At 51.2% G+C, this 18,554-nt stretch overlaps 61 non-coding genes across 61 annotated transcripts; all 61 read left to right on the top strand.

The window, feature by feature from the left end:
• LOC114926276 (5S ribosomal RNA) lies at positions 1-116 on the top strand. Its single transcript, XR_003816719.1, has one exon. It is a non-coding gene; the product is annotated as a 5S ribosomal RNA (ribosomal RNA).
• Positions 117-299: 183 nt separating this feature from the next.
• LOC114926994 (5S ribosomal RNA) lies at positions 300-418 on the top strand. The gene has a single exon (XR_003817419.1). It is a non-coding gene; the product is annotated as a 5S ribosomal RNA (ribosomal RNA).
• Positions 419-607: 189 nt separating this feature from the next.
• LOC114926419 (5S ribosomal RNA) lies at positions 608-723 on the top strand. The gene has a single exon (XR_003816863.1). It is a non-coding gene; the product is annotated as a 5S ribosomal RNA (ribosomal RNA).
• A 187-nt stretch (positions 724-910) lies between these two features.
• On the top strand, positions 911-1,029 carry LOC114926993 (5S ribosomal RNA). Its single transcript, XR_003817418.1, has one exon. It is a non-coding gene; the product is annotated as a 5S ribosomal RNA (ribosomal RNA).
• A 188-nt stretch (positions 1,030-1,217) lies between these two features.
• LOC114926409 (5S ribosomal RNA) lies at positions 1,218-1,334 on the top strand. The gene has a single exon (XR_003816853.1). It is a non-coding gene; the product is annotated as a 5S ribosomal RNA (ribosomal RNA).
• A 187-nt stretch (positions 1,335-1,521) lies between these two features.
• Positions 1,522-1,640, top strand: LOC114926992 (5S ribosomal RNA). The gene has a single exon (XR_003817417.1). It is a non-coding gene; the product is annotated as a 5S ribosomal RNA (ribosomal RNA).
• Positions 1,641-1,827: 187 nt separating this feature from the next.
• On the top strand, positions 1,828-1,946 carry LOC114926991 (5S ribosomal RNA). The gene has a single exon (XR_003817416.1). It is a non-coding gene; the product is annotated as a 5S ribosomal RNA (ribosomal RNA).
• Positions 1,947-2,135: 189 nt separating this feature from the next.
• Positions 2,136-2,253, top strand: LOC114926370 (5S ribosomal RNA). Its single transcript, XR_003816814.1, has one exon. It is a non-coding gene; the product is annotated as a 5S ribosomal RNA (ribosomal RNA).
• Positions 2,254-2,440: 187 nt separating this feature from the next.
• LOC114926990 (5S ribosomal RNA) lies at positions 2,441-2,559 on the top strand. The gene has a single exon (XR_003817415.1). It is a non-coding gene; the product is annotated as a 5S ribosomal RNA (ribosomal RNA).
• A 187-nt stretch (positions 2,560-2,746) lies between these two features.
• LOC114926989 (5S ribosomal RNA) lies at positions 2,747-2,865 on the top strand. Its single transcript, XR_003817414.1, has one exon. It is a non-coding gene; the product is annotated as a 5S ribosomal RNA (ribosomal RNA).
• Positions 2,866-3,052: 187 nt separating this feature from the next.
• On the top strand, positions 3,053-3,171 carry LOC114926988 (5S ribosomal RNA). The gene has a single exon (XR_003817413.1). It is a non-coding gene; the product is annotated as a 5S ribosomal RNA (ribosomal RNA).
• A 188-nt stretch (positions 3,172-3,359) lies between these two features.
• LOC114927077 (5S ribosomal RNA) lies at positions 3,360-3,478 on the top strand. The gene has a single exon (XR_003817502.1). It is a non-coding gene; the product is annotated as a 5S ribosomal RNA (ribosomal RNA).
• A 187-nt stretch (positions 3,479-3,665) lies between these two features.
• On the top strand, positions 3,666-3,785 carry LOC114926402 (5S ribosomal RNA). Its single transcript, XR_003816846.1, has one exon. It is a non-coding gene; the product is annotated as a 5S ribosomal RNA (ribosomal RNA).
• Positions 3,786-3,972: 187 nt separating this feature from the next.
• On the top strand, positions 3,973-4,091 carry LOC114926987 (5S ribosomal RNA). Its single transcript, XR_003817412.1, has one exon. It is a non-coding gene; the product is annotated as a 5S ribosomal RNA (ribosomal RNA).
• A 188-nt stretch (positions 4,092-4,279) lies between these two features.
• LOC114926986 (5S ribosomal RNA) lies at positions 4,280-4,398 on the top strand. Its single transcript, XR_003817411.1, has one exon. It is a non-coding gene; the product is annotated as a 5S ribosomal RNA (ribosomal RNA).
• Positions 4,399-4,586: 188 nt separating this feature from the next.
• Positions 4,587-4,705, top strand: LOC114926984 (5S ribosomal RNA). Its single transcript, XR_003817409.1, has one exon. It is a non-coding gene; the product is annotated as a 5S ribosomal RNA (ribosomal RNA).
• A 187-nt stretch (positions 4,706-4,892) lies between these two features.
• LOC114926983 (5S ribosomal RNA) lies at positions 4,893-5,011 on the top strand. The gene has a single exon (XR_003817408.1). It is a non-coding gene; the product is annotated as a 5S ribosomal RNA (ribosomal RNA).
• A 186-nt stretch (positions 5,012-5,197) lies between these two features.
• Positions 5,198-5,316, top strand: LOC114926982 (5S ribosomal RNA). Its single transcript, XR_003817407.1, has one exon. It is a non-coding gene; the product is annotated as a 5S ribosomal RNA (ribosomal RNA).
• A 187-nt stretch (positions 5,317-5,503) lies between these two features.
• Positions 5,504-5,622, top strand: LOC114926981 (5S ribosomal RNA). The gene has a single exon (XR_003817406.1). It is a non-coding gene; the product is annotated as a 5S ribosomal RNA (ribosomal RNA).
• Positions 5,623-5,811: 189 nt separating this feature from the next.
• Positions 5,812-5,928, top strand: LOC114926492 (5S ribosomal RNA). The gene has a single exon (XR_003816936.1). It is a non-coding gene; the product is annotated as a 5S ribosomal RNA (ribosomal RNA).
• A 185-nt stretch (positions 5,929-6,113) lies between these two features.
• Positions 6,114-6,232, top strand: LOC114926980 (5S ribosomal RNA). The gene has a single exon (XR_003817405.1). It is a non-coding gene; the product is annotated as a 5S ribosomal RNA (ribosomal RNA).
• A 188-nt stretch (positions 6,233-6,420) lies between these two features.
• Positions 6,421-6,539, top strand: LOC114926979 (5S ribosomal RNA). The gene has a single exon (XR_003817404.1). It is a non-coding gene; the product is annotated as a 5S ribosomal RNA (ribosomal RNA).
• Positions 6,540-6,724: 185 nt separating this feature from the next.
• Positions 6,725-6,843, top strand: LOC114926978 (5S ribosomal RNA). Its single transcript, XR_003817403.1, has one exon. It is a non-coding gene; the product is annotated as a 5S ribosomal RNA (ribosomal RNA).
• A 188-nt stretch (positions 6,844-7,031) lies between these two features.
• LOC114927076 (5S ribosomal RNA) lies at positions 7,032-7,150 on the top strand. Its single transcript, XR_003817501.1, has one exon. It is a non-coding gene; the product is annotated as a 5S ribosomal RNA (ribosomal RNA).
• A 185-nt stretch (positions 7,151-7,335) lies between these two features.
• LOC114926977 (5S ribosomal RNA) lies at positions 7,336-7,454 on the top strand. Its single transcript, XR_003817402.1, has one exon. It is a non-coding gene; the product is annotated as a 5S ribosomal RNA (ribosomal RNA).
• A 189-nt stretch (positions 7,455-7,643) lies between these two features.
• On the top strand, positions 7,644-7,762 carry LOC114926976 (5S ribosomal RNA). Its single transcript, XR_003817401.1, has one exon. It is a non-coding gene; the product is annotated as a 5S ribosomal RNA (ribosomal RNA).
• A 188-nt stretch (positions 7,763-7,950) lies between these two features.
• LOC114926975 (5S ribosomal RNA) lies at positions 7,951-8,069 on the top strand. The gene has a single exon (XR_003817400.1). It is a non-coding gene; the product is annotated as a 5S ribosomal RNA (ribosomal RNA).
• Positions 8,070-8,257: 188 nt separating this feature from the next.
• LOC114926369 (5S ribosomal RNA) lies at positions 8,258-8,375 on the top strand. The gene has a single exon (XR_003816812.1). It is a non-coding gene; the product is annotated as a 5S ribosomal RNA (ribosomal RNA).
• Positions 8,376-8,563: 188 nt separating this feature from the next.
• Positions 8,564-8,681, top strand: LOC114926368 (5S ribosomal RNA). Its single transcript, XR_003816811.1, has one exon. It is a non-coding gene; the product is annotated as a 5S ribosomal RNA (ribosomal RNA).
• A 187-nt stretch (positions 8,682-8,868) lies between these two features.
• LOC114926973 (5S ribosomal RNA) lies at positions 8,869-8,987 on the top strand. The gene has a single exon (XR_003817398.1). It is a non-coding gene; the product is annotated as a 5S ribosomal RNA (ribosomal RNA).
• A 190-nt stretch (positions 8,988-9,177) lies between these two features.
• LOC114926972 (5S ribosomal RNA) lies at positions 9,178-9,296 on the top strand. The gene has a single exon (XR_003817397.1). It is a non-coding gene; the product is annotated as a 5S ribosomal RNA (ribosomal RNA).
• A 189-nt stretch (positions 9,297-9,485) lies between these two features.
• LOC114926971 (5S ribosomal RNA) lies at positions 9,486-9,604 on the top strand. Its single transcript, XR_003817396.1, has one exon. It is a non-coding gene; the product is annotated as a 5S ribosomal RNA (ribosomal RNA).
• Positions 9,605-9,792: 188 nt separating this feature from the next.
• LOC114926970 (5S ribosomal RNA) lies at positions 9,793-9,911 on the top strand. The gene has a single exon (XR_003817395.1). It is a non-coding gene; the product is annotated as a 5S ribosomal RNA (ribosomal RNA).
• Positions 9,912-10,102: 191 nt separating this feature from the next.
• On the top strand, positions 10,103-10,218 carry LOC114926514 (5S ribosomal RNA). Its single transcript, XR_003816958.1, has one exon. It is a non-coding gene; the product is annotated as a 5S ribosomal RNA (ribosomal RNA).
• Positions 10,219-10,407: 189 nt separating this feature from the next.
• On the top strand, positions 10,408-10,526 carry LOC114926969 (5S ribosomal RNA). The gene has a single exon (XR_003817394.1). It is a non-coding gene; the product is annotated as a 5S ribosomal RNA (ribosomal RNA).
• A 191-nt stretch (positions 10,527-10,717) lies between these two features.
• On the top strand, positions 10,718-10,836 carry LOC114926968 (5S ribosomal RNA). The gene has a single exon (XR_003817393.1). It is a non-coding gene; the product is annotated as a 5S ribosomal RNA (ribosomal RNA).
• Positions 10,837-11,025: 189 nt separating this feature from the next.
• On the top strand, positions 11,026-11,142 carry LOC114926438 (5S ribosomal RNA). The gene has a single exon (XR_003816882.1). It is a non-coding gene; the product is annotated as a 5S ribosomal RNA (ribosomal RNA).
• A 188-nt stretch (positions 11,143-11,330) lies between these two features.
• LOC114926967 (5S ribosomal RNA) lies at positions 11,331-11,449 on the top strand. The gene has a single exon (XR_003817392.1). It is a non-coding gene; the product is annotated as a 5S ribosomal RNA (ribosomal RNA).
• A 189-nt stretch (positions 11,450-11,638) lies between these two features.
• On the top strand, positions 11,639-11,757 carry LOC114926966 (5S ribosomal RNA). Its single transcript, XR_003817391.1, has one exon. It is a non-coding gene; the product is annotated as a 5S ribosomal RNA (ribosomal RNA).
• A 188-nt stretch (positions 11,758-11,945) lies between these two features.
• Positions 11,946-12,063, top strand: LOC114926367 (5S ribosomal RNA). Its single transcript, XR_003816810.1, has one exon. It is a non-coding gene; the product is annotated as a 5S ribosomal RNA (ribosomal RNA).
• Positions 12,064-12,251: 188 nt separating this feature from the next.
• Positions 12,252-12,370, top strand: LOC114926965 (5S ribosomal RNA). The gene has a single exon (XR_003817390.1). It is a non-coding gene; the product is annotated as a 5S ribosomal RNA (ribosomal RNA).
• Positions 12,371-12,558: 188 nt separating this feature from the next.
• On the top strand, positions 12,559-12,676 carry LOC114926365 (5S ribosomal RNA). The gene has a single exon (XR_003816808.1). It is a non-coding gene; the product is annotated as a 5S ribosomal RNA (ribosomal RNA).
• Positions 12,677-12,865: 189 nt separating this feature from the next.
• Positions 12,866-12,984, top strand: LOC114926964 (5S ribosomal RNA). The gene has a single exon (XR_003817389.1). It is a non-coding gene; the product is annotated as a 5S ribosomal RNA (ribosomal RNA).
• Positions 12,985-13,172: 188 nt separating this feature from the next.
• On the top strand, positions 13,173-13,290 carry LOC114926364 (5S ribosomal RNA). The gene has a single exon (XR_003816807.1). It is a non-coding gene; the product is annotated as a 5S ribosomal RNA (ribosomal RNA).
• Positions 13,291-13,478: 188 nt separating this feature from the next.
• On the top strand, positions 13,479-13,597 carry LOC114927075 (5S ribosomal RNA). The gene has a single exon (XR_003817500.1). It is a non-coding gene; the product is annotated as a 5S ribosomal RNA (ribosomal RNA).
• Positions 13,598-13,783: 186 nt separating this feature from the next.
• On the top strand, positions 13,784-13,902 carry LOC114926962 (5S ribosomal RNA). Its single transcript, XR_003817387.1, has one exon. It is a non-coding gene; the product is annotated as a 5S ribosomal RNA (ribosomal RNA).
• A 189-nt stretch (positions 13,903-14,091) lies between these two features.
• On the top strand, positions 14,092-14,210 carry LOC114926961 (5S ribosomal RNA). The gene has a single exon (XR_003817386.1). It is a non-coding gene; the product is annotated as a 5S ribosomal RNA (ribosomal RNA).
• Positions 14,211-14,399: 189 nt separating this feature from the next.
• On the top strand, positions 14,400-14,517 carry LOC114926363 (5S ribosomal RNA). The gene has a single exon (XR_003816806.1). It is a non-coding gene; the product is annotated as a 5S ribosomal RNA (ribosomal RNA).
• A 190-nt stretch (positions 14,518-14,707) lies between these two features.
• LOC114926960 (5S ribosomal RNA) lies at positions 14,708-14,826 on the top strand. The gene has a single exon (XR_003817385.1). It is a non-coding gene; the product is annotated as a 5S ribosomal RNA (ribosomal RNA).
• Positions 14,827-15,017: 191 nt separating this feature from the next.
• On the top strand, positions 15,018-15,136 carry LOC114926959 (5S ribosomal RNA). The gene has a single exon (XR_003817384.1). It is a non-coding gene; the product is annotated as a 5S ribosomal RNA (ribosomal RNA).
• Positions 15,137-15,324: 188 nt separating this feature from the next.
• LOC114926958 (5S ribosomal RNA) lies at positions 15,325-15,443 on the top strand. Its single transcript, XR_003817383.1, has one exon. It is a non-coding gene; the product is annotated as a 5S ribosomal RNA (ribosomal RNA).
• Positions 15,444-15,631: 188 nt separating this feature from the next.
• Positions 15,632-15,747, top strand: LOC114926513 (5S ribosomal RNA). Its single transcript, XR_003816957.1, has one exon. It is a non-coding gene; the product is annotated as a 5S ribosomal RNA (ribosomal RNA).
• Positions 15,748-15,934: 187 nt separating this feature from the next.
• LOC114926957 (5S ribosomal RNA) lies at positions 15,935-16,053 on the top strand. The gene has a single exon (XR_003817382.1). It is a non-coding gene; the product is annotated as a 5S ribosomal RNA (ribosomal RNA).
• Positions 16,054-16,241: 188 nt separating this feature from the next.
• LOC114926425 (5S ribosomal RNA) lies at positions 16,242-16,359 on the top strand. Its single transcript, XR_003816869.1, has one exon. It is a non-coding gene; the product is annotated as a 5S ribosomal RNA (ribosomal RNA).
• Positions 16,360-16,543: 184 nt separating this feature from the next.
• LOC114926956 (5S ribosomal RNA) lies at positions 16,544-16,662 on the top strand. Its single transcript, XR_003817381.1, has one exon. It is a non-coding gene; the product is annotated as a 5S ribosomal RNA (ribosomal RNA).
• A 189-nt stretch (positions 16,663-16,851) lies between these two features.
• LOC114926508 (5S ribosomal RNA) lies at positions 16,852-16,968 on the top strand. The gene has a single exon (XR_003816952.1). It is a non-coding gene; the product is annotated as a 5S ribosomal RNA (ribosomal RNA).
• A 187-nt stretch (positions 16,969-17,155) lies between these two features.
• LOC114927073 (5S ribosomal RNA) lies at positions 17,156-17,274 on the top strand. Its single transcript, XR_003817498.1, has one exon. It is a non-coding gene; the product is annotated as a 5S ribosomal RNA (ribosomal RNA).
• A 185-nt stretch (positions 17,275-17,459) lies between these two features.
• LOC114926955 (5S ribosomal RNA) lies at positions 17,460-17,578 on the top strand. Its single transcript, XR_003817380.1, has one exon. It is a non-coding gene; the product is annotated as a 5S ribosomal RNA (ribosomal RNA).
• Positions 17,579-17,768: 190 nt separating this feature from the next.
• LOC114926954 (5S ribosomal RNA) lies at positions 17,769-17,887 on the top strand. Its single transcript, XR_003817379.1, has one exon. It is a non-coding gene; the product is annotated as a 5S ribosomal RNA (ribosomal RNA).
• A 197-nt stretch (positions 17,888-18,084) lies between these two features.
• Positions 18,085-18,203, top strand: LOC114926953 (5S ribosomal RNA). The gene has a single exon (XR_003817378.1). It is a non-coding gene; the product is annotated as a 5S ribosomal RNA (ribosomal RNA).
• A 188-nt stretch (positions 18,204-18,391) lies between these two features.
• LOC114926951 (5S ribosomal RNA) lies at positions 18,392-18,510 on the top strand. The gene has a single exon (XR_003817376.1). It is a non-coding gene; the product is annotated as a 5S ribosomal RNA (ribosomal RNA).
• The last annotated feature ends 44 nt before the right edge of the window (positions 18,511-18,554 follow it).

The raw sequence follows: 18,554 nt of genomic DNA, 5'->3' as shown, positions 1-18,554 counted from the left end.
TGCGATCATACCAGCACTAATGCACCGGATCCCATCAGAACTCCGCAGTTAAGCGTGCTTGGGCGAGAGTAGTACTAGGATGGGTGACCTCCTGGGAAGTCCTCGTGTTGCACCTCTTTTTTTTTTTAACGTCGTGCCGACCTTCATTCTTTAAATGACGCTATCCGAGTAGGACACCTAAGGGCGAGCCGCAATGGCCTCATCCTCGACAGGCACCTACGGTACCCGCAAGGCTTCGCGGATAGTGTTACGCTCTCTCGCGCCGCATGGTTAACAAAATTGTGTGTGCGAACTATAATAGGTGCGATCATACCAGCACTAATGCACCGGATCCCATCAGAACTCCGCAGTTAAGCGTGCTTGGGCGAGAGTAGTACTAGGATGGGTGACCTCCTGGGAAGTCCTCGTGTTGCACCTCTTTTTTTTTTTTTTTTAACGTCGTGCCGACCTTCATTCTTTAAATGACGCTATCCCGAGTAGGACACCTAAGGGCGAGCCGCAATGGCCTCATCCTCGACAGGCACCTACGGTACCCGCAAGGCTTCGCGGATAGTGTTACGCTCTCTCGCGCCGCATGGTTAACAAAATTGTGTGTGCGAACTATAATAGGTGCGATCATACCAGCACTAATGCACCGGATCCCATCAGAACTCCGCAGTTAAGCGTGCTTGGGCGAGAGTACTAGGATGGGTGACCTCCTGGGAAGTCCTCGTGTTGCACCTCTTTTTTTTTTTTTTAACGTCGTGCCGACCTTCATTCTTTAAATGACGCTATCCCGAGTAGGACACCTAAGGGCGAGCCGCAATGGCCTCATCCTCGACAGGCACCTACGGTACCCGCAAGGCTTCGCGGATAGTGTTACGCTCTCTCGCGCCGCATGGTTAACAAAATTGTGTGTGCGAACTATAATAGGTGCGATCATACCAGCACTAATGCACCGGATCCCATCAGAACTCCGCAGTTAAGCGTGCTTGGGCGAGAGTAGTACTAGGATGGGTGACCTCCTGGGAAGTCCTCGTGTTGCACCTCTTTTTTTTTTTTTTTAACGTCGTGCCGACCTTCATTCTTTAAATGACGCTATCCCGAGTAGGACACCTAAGGGCGAGCCGCAATGGCCTCATCCTCGACAGGCACCTACGGTACCCGCAAGGCTTCGCAGATAGTGTTACGCTCTCTCGCGCCGCATGGTTAACAAAATTGTGTGTGCGAACTATAATAGGTGCGATCATACCAGCACTAATGCACCGGATCCCATCAGAACTCCGCAGTTAAGCGTGCTTGGGCGAGTAGTACTAGGATGGGTGACCTCCTGGGAAGTCCTCGTGTTGCACCTCTTTTTTTTTTTTTTTAACGTCGTGCCGACCTTCATTCTTTAAATGACGCTATCCGAGTAGGACACCTAAGGGCGAGCCGCAATGGCCTCATCCTCGACAGGCACCTACGGTACCCGCAAGGCTTCGCGGATAGTGTTACGCTCTCTCGCGCCGCATGGTTAACAAAATTGTGTGTGCGAACTATAATAGGTGCGATCATACCAGCACTAATGCACCGGATCCCATCAGAACTCCGCAGTTAAGCGTGCTTGGGCGAGAGTAGTACTAGGATGGGTGACCTCCTGGGAAGTCCTCGTGTTGCACCTCTTTTTTTTTTTTTTAACGTCGTGCCGACCTTCATTCTTTAAATGACGCTATCCCGAGTAGGACACCTAAGGGCGAGCCGCAATGGCCTCATCCTCGACAGGCACCTACGGTACCCGCAAGGCTTCGCAGATAGTGTTACGCTCTCTCGCGCCGCATGGTTAACAAAATTGTGTGTGCGAACTATAATAGGTGCGATCATACCAGCACTAATGCACCGGATCCCATCAGAACTCCGCAGTTAAGCGTGCTTGGGCGAGAGTAGTACTAGGATGGGTGACCTCCTGGGAAGTCCTCGTGTTGCACCTCTTTTTTTTTTTTTTTTAACGTCGTGCCGACCTTCATTCTTTAAATGACGCTATCCCGAGTAGGACACCTAAGGGCGAGCCGCAATGGCCTCATCCTCGACAGGCACCTACGGTACCCGCAAGGCTTCGCGGATAGTGTTACGCTCTCTCGCGCCGCATGGTTAACAAAATTGTGTGTGCGAACTATAATAGGTGCGATCATACCAGCACTAATGCACCGGATCCCATCAGAACTCCGCAGTTAAGCGTGCTTGGGCGAGAGTAGTACTAGGATGGGTGACCTCTGGGAAGTCCTCGTGTTGCACCTCTTTTTTTTTTTTTTAACGTCGTGCCGACCTTCATTCTTTAAATGACGCTATCCCGAGTAGGACACCTAAGGGCGAGCCGCAATGGCCTCATCCTCGACAGGCACCTACGGTACCCGCAAGGCTTCGCAGATAGTGTTACGCTCTCTCGCGCCGCATGGTTAACAAAATTGTGTGTGCGAACTATAATAGGTGCGATCATACCAGCACTAATGCACCGGATCCCATCAGAACTCCGCAGTTAAGCGTGCTTGGGCGAGAGTAGTACTAGGATGGGTGACCTCCTGGGAAGTCCTCGTGTTGCACCTCTTTTTTTTTTTTTTAACGTCGTGCCGACCTTCATTCTTTAAATGACGCTATCCCGAGTAGGACACCTAAGGGCGAGCCGCAATGGCCTCATCCTCGACAGGCACCTACGGTACCCGCAAGGCTTCGCGGATAGTGTTACGCTCTCTCGCGCCGCATGGTTAACAAAATTGTGTGTGCGAACTATAATAGGTGCGATCATACCAGCACTAATGCACCGGATCCCATCAGAACTCCGCAGTTAAGCGTGCTTGGGCGAGAGTAGTACTAGGATGGGTGACCTCCTGGGAAGTCCTCGTGTTGCACCTCTTTTTTTTTTTTTTAACGTCGTGCCGACCTTCATTCTTTAAATGACGCTATCCCGAGTAGGACACCTAAGGGCGAGCCGCAATGGCCTCATCCTCGACAGGCACCTACGGTACCCGCAAGGCTTCGCGGATAGTGTTACGCTCTCTCGCGCCGCATGGTTAACAAAATTGTGTGTGCGAACTATAATAGGTGCGATCATACCAGCACTAATGCACCGGATCCCATCAGAACTCCGCAGTTAAGCGTGCTTGGGCGAGAGTAGTACTAGGATGGGTGACCTCCTGGGAAGTCCTCGTGTTGCACCTCTTTTTTTTTTTTTTTAACGTCGTGCCGACCTTCATTCTTTAAATGACGCTATCCCGAGTAGGACACCTAAGGGCGAGCCGCAATGGCCTCATCCTCGACAGGCACCTACGGTACCCGCAAGGCTTCGCAGATAGTGTTACGCTCTCTCGCGCCGCATGGTTAACAAAATTGTGTGTGCGAACTATAATAGGTGCGATCATACCAGCACTAATGCACCGGATCCCATCAGAACTCCGCAGTTAAGCGTGCTTGGGCGAGAGTAGTACTAGGATGGGTGACCTCCTGGGAAGTCCTCGTGTTGCACCTTTTTTTTTTTTTTTTAACGTCGTGCCGACCTTCATTCTTTAAATGACGCTATCCCGAGTAGGACACCTAAGGGCGAGCCGCAATGGCCTCATCCTCGACAGGCACCTACGGTACCCGCAAGGCTTCGCAGATAGTGTTACGCTCTCTCGCGCCGCATGGTTAACAAAATTGTGTGTGCGAACTATAATAGGTGCGATCATACCAGCACTAATGCACCGGATCCCATCAGAACTCCGCAGTTAAGCGTGCTTGGGCGAGAAGTAGTACTAGGATGGGTGACCTCCTGGGAAGTCCTCGTGTTGCACCTCTTTTTTTTTTTTTTAACGTCGTGCCGACCTTCATTCTTTAAATGACGCTATCCCGAGTAGGACACCTAAGGGCGAGCCGCAATGGCCTCATCCTCGACAGGCACCTACGGTACCCGCAAGGCTTCGCGGATAGTGTTACGCTCTCTCGCGCCGCATGGTTAACAAAATTGTGTGTGCGAACTATAATAGGTGCGATCATACCAGCACTAATGCACCGGATCCCATCAGAACTCCGCAGTTAAGCGTGCTTGGGCGAGAGTAGTACTAGGATGGGTGACCTCCTGGGAAGTCCTCGTGTTGCACCTCTTTTTTTTTTTTTTTAACGTCGTGCCGACCTTCATTCTTTAAATGACGCTATCCCGAGTAGGACACCTAAGGGCGAGCCGCAATGGCCTCATCCTCGACAGGCACCTACGGTACCCGCAAGGCTTCGCGGATAGTGTTACGCTCTCTCGCGCCGCATGGTTAACAAAATTGTGTGTGCGAACTATAATAGGTGCGATCATACCAGCACTAATGCACCGGATCCCATCAGAACTCCGCAGTTAAGCGTGCTTGGGCGAGAGTAGTACTAGGATGGGTGACCTCCTGGGAAGTCCTCGTGTTGCACCTCTTTTTTTTTTTTTTTAACGTCGTGCCGACCTTCATTCTTTAAATGACGCTATCCCGAGTAGGACACCTAAGGGCGAGCCGCAATGGCCTCATCCTCGACAGGCACCTACGGTACCCGCAAGGCTTCGCGGATAGTGTTACGCTCTCTCGCGCCGCATGGTTAACAAAATTGTGTGTGCGAACTATAATAGGTGCGATCATACCAGCACTAATGCACCGGATCCCATCAGAACTCCGCAGTTAAGCGTGCTTGGGCGAGAGTAGTACTAGGATGGGTGACCTCCTGGGAAGTCCTCGTGTTGCACCTCTTTTTTTTTTTTTTAACGTCGTGCCGACCTTCATTCTTTAAATGACGCTATCCCGAGTAGGACACCTAAGGGCGAGCCGCAATGGCCTCATCCTCGACAGGCACCTACGGTACCCGCAAGGCTTCGCAGATAGTGTTACGCTCTCTCGCGCCGCATGGTTAACAAAATTGTGTGTGCGAACTATAATAGGTGCGATCATACCAGCACTAATGCACCGGATCCCATCAGAACTCCGCAGTTAAGCGTGCTTGGGCGAGAGTAGTACTAGGATGGGTGACCTCCTGGGAAGTCCTCGTGTTGCACCTCTTTTTTTTTTTTTTTAACGTCGTGCCGACCTTCATTCTTTAAATGACGCTATCCGAGTAGGACACCTAAGGGCGAGCCGCAATGGCCTCATCCTCGACAGGCACCTACGGTACCCGCAAGGCTTCGCGATAGTGTTACGCTCTCTCGCGCCGCATGGTTAACAAAATTGTGTGTGCGAACTATAATAGGTGCGATCATACCAGCACTAATGCACCGGATCCCATCAGAACTCCGCAGTTAAGCGTGCTTGGGCGAGAGTAGTACTAGGATGGGTGACCTCCTGGGAAGTCCTCGTGTTGCACCTCTTTTTTTTTTTTTTAACGTCGTGCCGACCTTCATTCTTTAAATGACGCTATCCCGAGTAGGACACCTAAGGGCGAGCCGCAATGGCCTCATCCTCGACAGGCACCTACGGTACCCGCAAGGCTTCGCGGATAGTGTTACGCTCTCTCGCGCCGCATGGTTAACAAAATTGTGTGTGCGAACTATAATAGGTGCGATCATACCAGCACTAATGCACCGGATCCCATCAGAACTCCGCAGTTAAGCGTGCTTGGGCGAGAGTAGTACTAGGATGGGTGACCTCCTGGGAAGTCCTCGTGTTGCACCTCTTTTTTTTTTTTTTTTAACGTCGTGCCGACCTTCATTCTTTAAATGACGCTATCCCGAGTAGGACACCTAAGGGCGAGCCGCAATGGCCTCATCCTCGACAGGCACCTACGGTACCCGCAAGGCTTCGCGGATAGTGTTACGCTCTCTCGCGCCGCATGGTTAACAAAATTGTGTGTGCGAACTATAATAGGTGCGATCATACCAGCACTAATGCACCGGATCCCATCAGAACTCCGCAGTTAAGCGTGCTTGGGCGAATAGTACTAGGATGGGTGACCTCCTGGGAAGTCCTCGTGTTGCACCTCTTTTTTTTTTTTTTAACGTCGTGCCGACCTTCATTCTTTAAATGACGCTATCCCGAGTAGGACACCTAAGGGCGAGCCGCAATGGCCTCATCCTCGACAGGCACCTACGGTACCCGCAAGGCTTCGCAGATAGTGTTACGCTCTCTCGCGCCGCATGGTTAACAAAATTGTGTGCGAACTATAATAGGTGCGATCATACCAGCACTAATGCACCGGATCCCATCAGAACTCCGCAGTTAAGCGTGCTTGGGCGAGAGTAGTACTAGGATGGGTGACCTCCTGGGAAGTCCTCGTGTTGCACCTCTTTTTTTTTTTTTTTAACGTCGTGCCGACCTTCATTCTTTAAATGACGCTATCCCGAGTAGGACACCTAAGGGCGAGCCGCAATGGCCTCATCCTCGACAGGCACCTACGGTACCCGCAAGGCTTCGCGGATAGTGTTACGCTCTCTCGCGCCGCATGGTTAACAAAATTGTGTGTGCGAACTATAATAGGTGCGATCATACCAGCACTAATGCACCGGATCCCATCAGAACTCCGCAGTTAAGCGTGCTTGGGCGAGAGTAGTACTAGGATGGGTGACCTCCTGGGAAGTCCTCGTGTTGCACCTCTTTTTTTTTTTTAACGTCGTGCCGACCTTCATTCTTTAAATGACGCTATCCCGAGTAGGACACCTAAGGGCGAGCCGCAATGGCCTCATCCTCGACAGGCACCTACGGTACCCGCAAGGCTTCGCGGATAGTGTTACGCTCTCTCGCGCCGCATGGTTAACAAAATTGTGTGTGCGAACTATAATAGGTGCGATCATACCAGCACTAATGCACCGGATCCCATCAGAACTCCGCAGTTAAGCGTGCTTGGGCGAGAGTAGTACTAGGATGGGTGACCTCCTGGGAAGTCCTCGTGTTGCACCTCTTTTTTTTTTTTTTTAACGTCGTGCCGACCTTCATTCTTTAAATGACGCTATCCCGAGTAGGACACCTAAGGGCGAGCCGCAATGGCCTCATCCTCGACAGGCACCTACGGTACCCGCAAGGCTTCGCGGATAGTGTTACGCTCTCTCGCGCCGCATGGTTAACAAAATTGTGTGTGCGAACTATAATAGGTGCGATCATACCAGCACTAATGCACCGGATCCCATCAGAACTCCGCAGTTAAGCGTGCTTGGGCGAGAGTAGTACTAGGATGGGTGACCTCCTGGGAAGTCCTCGTGTTGCACCTTTTTTTTTTTTTTTAACGTCGTGCCGACCTTCATTCTTTAAATGACGCTATCCGAGTAGGACACCTAAGGGCGAGCCGCAATGGCCTCATCCTCGACAGGCACCTACGGTACCCGCAAGGCTTCGCGGATAGTGTTACGCTCTCTCGCGCCGCATGGTTAACAAAATTGTGTGTGCGAACTATAATAGGTGCGATCATACCAGCACTAATGCACCGGATCCCATCAGAACTCCGCAGTTAAGCGTGCTTGGGCGAGAGTAGTACTAGGATGGGTGACCTCCTGGGAAGTCCTCGTGTTGCACCTCTTTTTTTTTTTTTTTTAACGTCGTGCCGACCTTCATTCTTTAAATGACGCTATCCCGAGTAGGACACCTAAGGGCGAGCCGCAATGGCCTCATCCTCGACAGGCACCTACGGTACCCGCAAGGCTTCGCGGATAGTGTTACGCTCTCTCGCGCCGCATGGTTAACAAAATTGTGTGTGCGAACTATAATAGGTGCGATCATACCAGCACTAATGCACCGGATCCCATCAGAACTCCGCAGTTAAGCGTGCTTGGGCGAGAGTAGTACTAGGATGGGTGACCTCCTGGGAAGTCCTCGTGTTGCACCTCTTTTTTTTTTTTTTTTAACGTCGTGCCGACCTTCATTCTTTAAATGACGCTATCCGAGTAGGACACCTAAGGGCGAGCCGCAATGGCCTCATCCTCGACAGGCACCTACGGTACCCGCAAGGCTTCGCGGATAGTGTTACGCTCTCTCGCGCCGCATGGTTAACAAAATTGTGTGTGCGAACTATAATAGGTGCGATCATACCAGCACTAATGCACCGGATCCCATCAGAACTCCGCAGTTAAGCGTGCTTGGGCGAGAGTAGTACTAGGATGGGTGACCTCCTGGGAAGTCCTCGTGTTGCACCTCTTTTTTTTTTTTTTTAACGTCGTGCCGACCTTCATTCTTTAAATGACGCTATCCCGAGTAGGACACCTAAGGGCGAGCCGCAATGGCCTCATCCTCGACAGGCACCTACGGTACCCGCAAGGCTTCGCGGATAGTGTTACGCTCTCTCGCGCCGCATGGTTAACAAAATTGTGTGTGCGAACTATAATAGGTGCGATCATACCAGCACTAATGCACCGGATCCCATCAGAACTCCGCAGTTAAGCGTGCTTGGGCGAGAGTAGTACTAGGATGGGTGACCTCTGGGAAGTCCTCGTGTTGCACCTCTTTTTTTTTTTTTTTAACGTCGTGCCGACCTTCATTCTTTAAATGACGCTATCCCGAGTAGGACACCTAAGGGCGAGCCGCAATGGCCTCATCCTCGACAGGCACCTACGGTACCCGCAAGGCTTCGCGGATAGTGTTACGCTCTCTCGCGCCGCATGGTTAACAAAATTGTGTGTGCGAACTATAATAGGTGCGATCATACCAGCACTAATGCACCGGATCCCATCAGAACTCCGCAGTTAAGCGTGCTTGGGCGAGAGTAGTACTAGGATGGGTGACCTCTGGGAAGTCCTCGTGTTGCACCTCTTTTTTTTTTTTTTAACGTCGTGCCGACCTTCATTCTTTAAATGACGCTATCCCGAGTAGGACACCTAAGGGCGAGCCGCAATGGCCTCATCCTCGACAGGCACCTACGGTACCCGCAAGGCTTCGCGGATAGTGTTACGCTCTCTCGCGCCGCATGGTTAACAAAATTGTGTGTGCGAACTATAATAGGTGCGATCATACCAGCACTAATGCACCGGATCCCATCAGAACTCCGCAGTTAAGCGTGCTTGGGCGAGAGTAGTACTAGGATGGGTGACCTCCTGGGAAGTCCTCGTGTTGCACCTCTTTTTTTTTTTTTTTTTAACGTCGTGCCGACCTTCATTCTTTAAATGACGCTATCCCGAGTAGGACACCTAAGGGCGAGCCGCAATGGCCTCATCCTCGACAGGCACCTACGGTACCCGCAAGGCTTCGCGGATAGTGTTACGCTCTCTCGCGCCGCATGGTTAACAAAATTGTGTGTGCGAACTATAATAGGTGCGATCATACCAGCACTAATGCACCGGATCCCATCAGAACTCCGCAGTTAAGCGTGCTTGGGCGAGAGTAGTACTAGGATGGGTGACCTCCTGGGAAGTCCTCGTGTTGCACCTCTTTTTTTTTTTTTTTTAACGTCGTGCCGACCTTCATTCTTTAAATGACGCTATCCCGAGTAGGACACCTAAGGGCGAGCCGCAATGGCCTCATCCTCGACAGGCACCTACGGTACCCGCAAGGCTTCGCGGATAGTGTTACGCTCTCTCGCGCCGCATGGTTAACAAAATTGTGTGTGCGAACTATAATAGGTGCGATCATACCAGCACTAATGCACCGGATCCCATCAGAACTCCGCAGTTAAGCGTGCTTGGGCGAGAGTAGTACTAGGATGGGTGACCTCCTGGGAAGTCCTCGTGTTGCACCTCTTTTTTTTTTTTTTTAACGTCGTGCCGACCTTCATTCTTTAAATGACGCTATCCCGAGTAGGACACCTAAGGGCGAGCCGCAATGGCCTCATCCTCGACAGGCACCTACGGTACCCGCAAGGCTTCGCGGATAGTGTTACGCTCTCTCGCGCCGCATGGTTAACAAAATTGTGTGTGCGAACTATAATAGGTGCGATCATACCAGCACTAATGCACCGGATCCCATCAGAACTCCGCAGTTAAGCGTGCTTGGGCGAGAGTAGTACTAGGATGGGTGACCTCCTGGGAAGTCCTCGTGTTGCACCTCTTTTTTTTTTTTTTTTTTAACGTCGTGCCGACCTTCATTCTTTAAATGACGCTATCCCGAGTAGGACACCTAAGGGCGAGCCGCAATGGCCTCATCCTCGACAGGCACCTACGGTACCCGCAAGGCTTCGCGGATAGTGTTACGCTCTCTCGCGCCGCATGGTTAACAAAATTGTGTGTGCGAACTATAATAGGTGCGATCATACCAGCACTAATGCACCGGATCCCATCAGAACTCCGCAGTTAAGCGTGCTTGGGCGAGTAGTACTAGGATGGGTGACCTCTGGGAAGTCCTCGTGTTGCACCTCTTTTTTTTTTTTTTTTAACGTCGTGCCGACCTTCATTCTTTAAATGACGCTATCCCGAGTAGGACACCTAAGGGCGAGCCGCAATGGCCTCATCCTCGACAGGCACCTACGGTACCCGCAAGGCTTCGCGGATAGTGTTACGCTCTCTCGCGCCGCATGGTTAACAAAATTGTGTGTGCGAACTATAATAGGTGCGATCATACCAGCACTAATGCACCGGATCCCATCAGAACTCCGCAGTTAAGCGTGCTTGGGCGAGAGTAGTACTAGGATGGGTGACCTCCTGGGAAGTCCTCGTGTTGCACCTCTTTTTTTTTTTTTTTTTTAACGTCGTGCCGACCTTCATTCTTTAAATGACGCTATCCCGAGTAGGACACCTAAGGGCGAGCCGCAATGGCCTCATCCTCGACAGGCACCTACGGTACCCGCAAGGCTTCGCGGATAGTGTTACGCTCTCTCGCGCCGCATGGTTAACAAAATTGTGTGTGCGAACTATAATAGGTGCGATCATACCAGCACTAATGCACCGGATCCCATCAGAACTCCGCAGTTAAGCGTGCTTGGGCGAGAGTAGTACTAGGATGGGTGACCTCCTGGGAAGTCCTCGTGTTGCACCTCTTTTTTTTTTTTTTTTAACGTCGTGCCGACCTTCATTCTTTAAATGACGCTATCCCGAGTAGGACACCTAAGGGCGAGCCGCAATGGCCTCATCCTCGACAGGCACCTACGGTACCCGCAAGGCTTCGCGGATAGTGTTACGCTCTCTCGCGCCGCATGGTTAACAAAATTGTGTGTGCGAACTATAATAGGTGCGATCATACCAGCACTAATGCACCGGATCCCATCAGAACTCCGCAGTTAAGCGTGCTTGGGCGAGAGTAGTACTAGGATGGGTGACCCTGGGAAGTCCTCGTGTTGCACCTCTTTTTTTTTTTTTTTTAACGTCGTGCCGACCTTCATTCTTTAAATGACGCTATCCGAGTAGGACACCTAAGGGCGAGCCGCAATGGCCTCATCCTCGACAGGCACCTACGGTACCCGCAAGGCTTCGCGGATAGTGTTACGCTCTCTCGCGCCGCATGGTTAACAAAATTGTGTGTGCGAACTATAATAGGTGCGATCATACCAGCACTAATGCACCGGATCCCATCAGAACTCCGCAGTTAAGCGTGCTTGGGCGAGAGTAGTACTAGGATGGGTGACCTCCTGGGAAGTCCTCGTGTTGCACCTCTTTTTTTTTTTTTTTTAACGTCGTGCCGACCTTCATTCTTTAAATGACGCTATCCCGAGTAGGACACCTAAGGGCGAGCCGCAATGGCCTCATCCTCGACAGGCACCTACGGTACCCGCAAGGCTTCGCGGATAGTGTTACGCTCTCTCGCGCCGCATGGTTAACAAAATTGTGTGTGCGAACTATAATAGGTGCGATCATACCAGCACTAATGCACCGGATCCCATCAGAACTCCGCAGTTAAGCGTGCTTGGGCGAGAGTAGTACTAGGATGGGTGACCTCCTGGGAAGTCCTCGTGTTGCACCTCTTTTTTTTTTTTTTTAACGTCGTGCCGACCTTCATTCTTTAAATGACGCTATCCCGAGTAGGACACCTAAGGGCGAGCCGCAATGGCCTCATCCTCGACAGGCACCTACGGTACCCGCAAGGCTTCGCGGATAGTGTTACGCTCTCTCGCGCCGCATGGTTAACAAAATTGTGTGTGCGAACTATAATAGGTGCGATCATACCAGCACTAATGCACCGGATCCCATCAGAACTCCGCAGTTAAGCGTGCTTGGGCGAGAGTAGTACTAGGATGGGTGACCTCTGGGAAGTCCTCGTGTTGCACCTCTTTTTTTTTTTTTTTAACGTCGTGCCGACCTTCATTCTTTAAATGACGCTATCCCGAGTAGGACACCTAAGGGCGAGCCGCAATGGCCTCATCCTCGACAGGCACCTACGGTACCCGCAAGGCTTCGCGGATAGTGTTACGCTCTCTCGCGCCGCATGGTTAACAAAATTGTGTGTGCGAACTATAATAGGTGCGATCATACCAGCACTAATGCACCGGATCCCATCAGAACTCCGCAGTTAAGCGTGCTTGGGCGAGAGTAGTACTAGGATGGGTGACCTCCTGGGAAGTCCTCGTGTTGCACCTCTTTTTTTTTTTTTTTTAACGTCGTGCCGACCTTCATTCTTTAAATGACGCTATCCGAGTAGGACACCTAAGGGCGAGCCGCAATGGCCTCATCCTCGACAGGCACCTACGGTACCCGCAAGGCTTCGCGGATAGTGTTACGCTCTCTCGCGCCGCATGGTTAACAAAATTGTGTGTGCGAACTATAATAGGTGCGATCATACCAGCACTAATGCACCGGATCCCATCAGAACTCCGCAGTTAAGCGTGCTTGGGCGAGAGTAGTACTAGGATGGGTGACCTCTGGGAAGTCCTCGTGTTGCACCTCTTTTTTTTTTTTTTTTAACGTCGTGCCGACCTTCATTCTTTAAATGACGCTATCCCGAGTAGGACACCTAAGGGCGAGCCGCAATGGCCTCATCCTCGACAGGCACCTACGGTACCCGCAAGGCTTCGCGGATAGTGTTACGCTCTCTCGCGCCGCATGGTTAACAAAATTGTGTGTGCGAACTATAATAGGTGCGATCATACCAGCACTAATGCACCGGATCCCATCAGAACTCCGCAGTTAAGCGTGCTTGGGCGAGAGTAGTACTAGGATGGGTGACCTCCTGGGAAGTCCTCGTGTTGCACCTCTTTTTTTTTTTTTTTAACGTCGTGCCGACCTTCATTCTTTAAATGACGCTATCCCGAGTAGGACACCTAAGGGCGAGCCGCAATGGCCTCATCCTCGACAGGCACCTACGGTACCCGCAAGGCTTCGCGGATAGTGTTACGCTCTCTCGCGCCGCATGGTTAACAAAATTGTGTGTGCGAACTATAATAGGTGCGATCATACCAGCACTAATGCACCGGATCCCATCAGAACTCCGCAGTTAAGCGTGCTTGGGCGAGAGTAGTACTAGGATGGGTGACCTCTGGGAAGTCCTCGTGTTGCACCTCTTTTTTTTTTTTTTTTTAACGTCGTGCCGACCTTCATTCTTTAAATGACGCTATCCGAGTAGGACACCTAAGGGCGAGCCGCAATGGCCTCATCCTCGACAGGCACCTACGGTACCCGCAAGGCTTCGCGATAGTGTTACGCTCTCTCGCGCCGCATGGTTAACAAAATTGTGTGTGCGAACTATAATAGGTGCGATCATACCAGCACTAATGCACCGGATCCCATCAGAACTCCGCAGTTAAGCGTGCTTGGGCGAGAGTAGTACTAGGATGGGTGACCTCCTGGGAAGTCCTCGTGTTGCACCTTTTTTTTTTTTTTTAACGTCGTGCCGACCTTCATTCTTTAAATGACGCTATCCCGAGTAGGACACCTAAGGGCGAGCCGCAATGGCCTCATCCTCGACAGGCACCTACGGTACCCGCAAGGCTTCGCGGATAGTGTTACGCTCTCTCGCGCCGCATGGTTAACAAAATTGTGTGTGCGAACTATAATAGGTGCGATCATACCAGCACTAATGCACCGGATCCCATCAGAACTCCGCAGTTAAGCGTGCTTGGGCGAGAGTAGTACTAGGATGGGTGACCTCCTGGGAAGTCCTCGTGTTGCACCTCTTTTTTTTTTTTTTTTAACGTCGTGCCGACCTTCATTCTTTAAATGACGCTATCCCGAGTAGGACACCTAAGGGCGAGCCGCAATGGCCTCATCCTCGACAGGCACCTACGGTACCCGCAAGGCTTCGCGGATAGTGTTACGCTCTCTCGCGCCGCATGGTTAACAAAATTGTGTGTGCGAACTATAATAGGTGCGATCATACCAGCACTAATGCACCGGATCCCATCAGAACTCCGCAGTTAAGCGTGCTTGGGCGAGAGTAGTACTAGGATGGGTGACCTCCTGGGAAGTCCTCGTGTTGCACCTCTTTTTTTTTTTTTTTTAACGTCGTGCCGACCTTCATTCTTTAAATGACGCTATCCCGAGTAGGACACCTAAGGGCGAGCCGCAATGGCCTCATCCTCGACAGGCACCTACGGTACCCGCAAGGCTTCGCGGATAGTGTTACGCTCTCTCGCGCCGCATGGTTAACAAAATTGTGTGTGCGAACTATAATAGGTGCGATCATACCAGCACTAATGCACCGGATCCCATCAGAACTCCGCAGTTAAGCGTGCTTGGGCGAGAGTAGTACTAGGATGGGTGACCTCTGGGAAGTCCTCGTGTTGCACCTCTTTTTTTTTTTTTTTTTAACGTCGTGCCGACCTTCATTCTTTAAATGACGCTATCCCGAGTAGGACACCTAAGGGCGAGCCGCAATGGCCTCATCCTCGACAGGCACCTACGGTACCCGCAAGGCTTCGCGGATAGTGTTACGCTCTCTCGCGCCGCATGGTTAACAAAATTGTGTGTGCGAACTATAATAGGTGCGATCATACCAGCACTAATGCACCGGATCCCATCAGAACTCCGCAGTTAAGCGTGCTTGGGCGAGAGTAGTACTAGGATGGGTGACCTCCTGGGAAGTCCTCGTGTTGCACCTCTTTTTTTTTTTTTTTTTTTAACGTCGTGCCGACCTTCATTCTTTAAATGACGCTATCCGAGTAGGACACCTAAGGGCGAGCCGCAATGGCCTCATCCTCGACAGGCACCTACGGTACCCGCAAGGCTTCGCGGATAGTGTTACGCTCTCTCGCGCCGCATGGTTAACAAAATTGTGTGTGCGAACTATAATAGGTGCGATCATACCAGCACTAATGCACCGGATCCCATCAGAACTCCGCAGTTAAGCGTGCTTGGGCGAGAGTAGTACTAGGATGGGTGACCTCCTGGGAAGTCCTCGTGTTGCACCTCTTTTTTTTTTTTTTTTAACGTCGTGCCGACCTTCATTCTTTAAATGACGCTATCCCGAGTAGGACACCTAAGGGCGAGCCGCAATGGCCTCATCCTCGACAGGCACCTACGGTACCCGCAAGGCTTCGCGATAGTGTTACGCTCTCTCGCGCCGCATGGTTAACAAAATTGTGTGTGCGAACTATAATAGGTGCGATCATACCAGCACTAATGCACCGGATCCCATCAGAACTCCGCAGTTAAGCGTGCTTGGGCGAGAGTAGTACTAGGATGGGTGACCTCCTGGGAAGTCCTCGTGTTGCACCTCTTTTTTTTTTTTTTTAACGTCGTGCCGACCTTCATTCTTTAAATGACGCTATCCCGAGTAGGACACCTAAGGGCGAGCCGCAATGGCCTCATCCTCGACAGGCACCTACGGTACCCGCAAGGCTTCGCGGATAGTGTTACGCTCTCTCGCGCCGCATGGTTAACAAAATTGTGTGTGCGAACTATAATAGGTGCGATCATACCAGCACTAATGCACCGGATCCCATCAGAACTCCGCAGTTAAGCGTGCTTGGGCGAGTAGTACTAGGATGGGTGACCTCTGGGAAGTCCTCGTGTTGCACCTCTTTTTTTTTTTTTTTAACGTCGTGCCGACCTTCATTCTTTAAATGACGCTATCCGAGTAGGACACCTAAGGGCGAGCCGCAATGGCCTCATCCTCGACAGGCACCTACGGTACCCGCAAGGCTTCGCAGATAGTGTTACGCTCTCTCGCGCCGCATGGTTAACAAAATTGTGTGTGCGAACTATAATAGGTGCGATCATACCAGCACTAATGCACCGGATCCCATCAGAACTCCGCAGTTAAGCGTGCTTGGGCGAGAGTAGTACTAGGATGGGTGACCTCCTGGGAAGTCCTCGTGTTGCACCTCTTTTTTTTTTTTTTTAACGTCGTGCCGACCTTCATTCTTTAAATGACGCTATCCCGAGTAGGACACCTAAGGGCGAGCCGCAATGGCCTCATCCTCGACAGGCACCTACGGTACCCGCAAGGCTTCGCGGATAGTGTTACGCTCTCTCGCGCCGCATGGTTAACAAAATTGTGTGTGCGAACTATAATAGGTGCGATCATACCAGCACTAATGCACCGGATCCCATCAGAACTCCGCAGTTAAGCGTGCTTGGGCGAGAATAGTACTAGGATGGGTGACCTCTGGGAAGTCCTCGTGTTGCACCTTTTTTTTTTTTTTAACGTCGTGCCGACCTTCATTCTTTAAATGACGCTATCCGAGTAGGACACCTAAGGGCGAGCCGCAATGGCCTCATCCTCGACAGGCACCTACGGTACCCGCAAGGCTTCGCAGATAGTGTTACGCTCTCTCGCGCCGCATGGTTAACAAAATTGTGTGTGCGAACTATAATAGGTGCGATCATACCAGCACTAATGCACCGGATCCCATCAGAACTCCGCAGTTAAGCGTGCTTGGGCGAGAGTAGTACTAGGATGGGTGACCTCCTGGGAAGTCCTCGTGTTGCACCTCTTTTTTTTTTTTTTTTAACGTCGTGCCGACCTTCATTCTTTAAATGACGCTATCCCGAGTAGGACACCTAAGGGCGAGCCGCAATGGCCTCATCCTCGACAGGCACCTACGGTACCCGCAAGGCTTCGCGGATAGTGTTACGCTCTCTCGCGCCGCATGGTTAACAAAATTGTGTGTGCGAACTATAATAGGTGCGATCATACCAGCACTAATGCACCGGATCCCATCAGAACTCCGCAGTTAAGCGTGCTTGGGAGAGTAGTACTAGGATGGGTGACCTCCTGGGAAGTCCTCGTGTTGCACCTTTTTTTTTTTTTTTTTAACGTCGTGCCGACCTCATTCTTTAAATGACGCTATCCCGAGTAGGACACCTAAGGGCGAGCCGCAATGGCCTCATCCTCGACAGGCACCTACGGTACCCGCAAGGCTTCGCGGATAGTGTTACGCTCTCTCGCGCCGCATGGTTAACAAAATTGTGTGTGCGAACTATAATAGGTGCGATCATACCAGCACTAATGCACCGGATCCCATCAGAACTCCGCAGTTAAGCGTGCTTGGGCGAGAGTAGTACTAGGATGGGTGACCTCCTGGGAAGTCCTCGTGTTGCACCTTTTTTTTTTTTTTAACGTCGTGCCGACCTTCATTCTTTAAATGACGCTATCCCGAGTAGGACACCTAAGGGCGAGCCGCAATGGCCTCATCCTCGACAGGCACCTACGGTACCCGCAAGGCTTCGCAGATAGTGTTACGCTCTCTCGCGCCGCATGGTTAACAAAATTGTGTGTGCGAACTATAATAGGTGCGATCATACCAGCACTAATGCACCGGATCCCATCAGAACTCCGCAGTTAAGCGTGCTTGGGCGAGAGTAGTACTAGGATGGGTGACCTCCTGGGAAGTCCTCGTGTTGCACCTCTTTTTTTTTTTTTTTTTAACGTCGTGCCGACCTTCATTCTTTAAATGACGCTATCCCGAGTAGGACACCTAAGGGCGAGCCGCAATGGCCTCATCCTCGACAGGCACCTACGGTACCCGCAAGGCTTCGCGGATAGTGTTACGCTCTCTCGCGCCGCATGGTTAACAAAATTGTGTGTGCGAACTATAATAGGTGCGATCATACCAGCACTAATGCACCGGATCCCATCAGAACTCCGCAGTTAAGCGTGCTTGGGCGAGAGTAGTACTAGGATGGGTGACCTCCTGGGAAGTCCTCGTGTTGCACCTCTTTTTTTTTTTTTTTTTTTTTTTTAACGTCGTGCCGACCTTCATTCTTTAAATGACGCTATCCCGAGTAGGACACCTAAGGGCGAGCCGCAATGGCCTCATCCTCGACAGGCACCTACGGTACCCGCAAGGCTTCGCGGATAGTGTTACGCTCTCTCGCGCCGCATGGTTAACAAAATTGTGTGTGCGAACTATAATAGGTGCGATCATACCAGCACTAATGCACCGGATCCCATCAGAACTCCGCAGTTAAGCGTGCTTGGGCGAGAGTAGTACTAGGATGGGTGACCTCCTGGGAAGTCCTCGTGTTGCACCTCTTTTTTTTTTTTTTTTAACGTCGTGCCGACCTTCATTCTTTAAATGACGCTATCCCGAGTAGGACACCTAAGGGCGAGCCGCAATGGCCTCATCCTCGACAGGCACCTACGGTACCCGCAAGGCTTCGCGATAGTGTTACGCTCTCTCGCGCCGCATGGTTAACAAAATTGTGTGTGCGAACTATAATAGGTGCGATCATACCAGCACTAATGCACCGGATCCCATCAGAACTCCGCAGTTAAGCGTGCTTGGGCGAGAGTAGTACTAGGATGGGTGACCTCCTGGGAAGTCCTCGTGTTGCACCTCTTTTTTTTTTTTTTTTTAACGTCGTGCCGACCTTCATTCTTAAA

Source organism: Arachis hypogaea, unplaced genomic scaffold (genome assembly GCF_003086295.3).
Source record: "Arachis hypogaea cultivar Tifrunner unplaced genomic scaffold, arahy.Tifrunner.gnm2.J5K5 arahy.Tifrunner.gnm2.scaffold_32, whole genome shotgun sequence".
In the NCBI taxonomy this organism is placed as follows: domain Eukaryota; kingdom Viridiplantae; phylum Streptophyta; class Magnoliopsida; order Fabales; family Fabaceae; genus Arachis; species Arachis hypogaea.
This window is presented reverse-complemented; position numbering and strand designations above follow the sequence as displayed.